Raw genomic sequence first — 1,534 nt, 5'->3', positions numbered from 1 at the left:
AAAAACTGCAATTCCAGATTATGTGAACAATAAAGTGTTGTTTGTTAGCTTTAGAGATGGGGAGATAAGAATATCTCAGAATATTGTTTAGAACCTTGTTACTCTGGGCAGGTTAAATTGTGTTCTTCTGAGAAGACAGAGGGATTGATGGGATGATATCATCAAATTCTAGGATTTCAAATTGCTTCCATGACTGAAAGTTTGACAGTTTCAAATGGAATAATTTAAGGTGTTCCTTACAAAAGCTGCATAGGAACAAGTAAAAACAGGCTAGAATAATTTGTGTGTGTGTGTGTGAAAAAGACAAACTTTATTGAGCCCCCAGCCCTAATTCTCTTTCTCCTGCACAGTCTTGGTTCCCCGGAGATACCCAGTCCAGCAGGCAACAATGAGACCCACTTTCCGGCCAGCAGGGGCATCTCTGCGGATGGTAGAGGGTTAGCCAATGTGCTGGTTGTTGCCACCTCTGAAGGGATGCTCAACAGGGTTCATGGCCACACCCCACACGCATGGCCAACAATTCCTCTTTGCCTTATACTTGTGGTAGGCACGGCCGGCCTTCAGAATGGGCTTGTCAATGCAGCCACCACCAGCCACCACACTGACAACAGCTCTGTTGATGGAGGAGATGACCTTCTTGGAGCCCAAGGGCAGTTTCACTCTGGTCTTCTTTGTCTCAGGGTTGTGGGAGATGACAATCGCATAGTTCCCAGAGGCTCTGGCCAGCGTGCCCCAGTCACCAGGCTTCTCCTCCAGACAACACACGATGGTGCCCTCGGGCATGGTGCCCACTGGCAGCATATTGCCGATGTTGAGCTGGGCGTTCTTGCCGTAATACACGACTGGCCAGTGTGGATGCCCTCGGCGGCAATGAAGAGCTCCATCCGCTTCTTAAAACGGTACGGATCCTGGAAGACCACCTTGGCAAGGGGCATGCAGCAGACAGGGTCATGGATGATGTCCTTCAAGATGCCCTTGATGTAGCTGTGTCGCTTGGCAAAGTCCACAGCGTGCAGACGCGTGACGTCCTTTCGGCGATTCACACACACGCGGAACACGGAGCCGGCCGGCACCCTTTCTCTGCCCAAGGATCATGCGGCCCATCGCGGTGGTCTGCTTCTGAGCGCGGCCGAAAGAGCAGGCTAGAATAATTGTAAATGACATTTATCTCTAAATATTCATTCAACTAAAATCAGAACATAAGAGGGCAGTGATGTGAAAGAAAATGCCTATAACAGAAAGTAACATTTTACAGATATTTATCCTGCTTAGTTGGACATTCTGACTAACTCCATACTTTTTTAAGAAAAAAAAAATCATACTTTCTTAATTATGATCTGTCTTGATATTCAAATATTTTAGTTCTTCACTAAAGACTTATTAATATTAACTAACTTGATTAAAGGTTTGAATTTATTTCCTCCTCTACCATCTCTTTTATCTTCTCCATCTCTTCAGTCTTTTTAATCCCTTTCTCAGGATTTTTGCTTACACTATTCCCCAATCAAAAATGTTCTCACCTCTTTCTGAGGAA

At 45.4% G+C, this 1,534-nt stretch overlaps 1 pseudogene; it reads right to left on the bottom strand.

Moving 5' to 3' along the window:
• Window positions 1–293: 293 nt before the first annotated feature.
• LOC137776682 (large ribosomal subunit protein uL2-like) lies at window positions 294–1,104 on the bottom strand (annotated as a pseudogene).
• Window positions 1,105–1,534: the final 430 nt, after the last annotated feature.

The sequence above is a fragment of the Eschrichtius robustus genome, chromosome 14 (genome assembly GCF_028021215.1).
Source record: "Eschrichtius robustus isolate mEscRob2 chromosome 14, mEscRob2.pri, whole genome shotgun sequence".
Classification (NCBI taxonomy): Eukaryota; Metazoa; Chordata; class Mammalia; order Artiodactyla; family Eschrichtiidae; genus Eschrichtius; species Eschrichtius robustus.
This window is presented reverse-complemented; position numbering and strand designations above follow the sequence as displayed.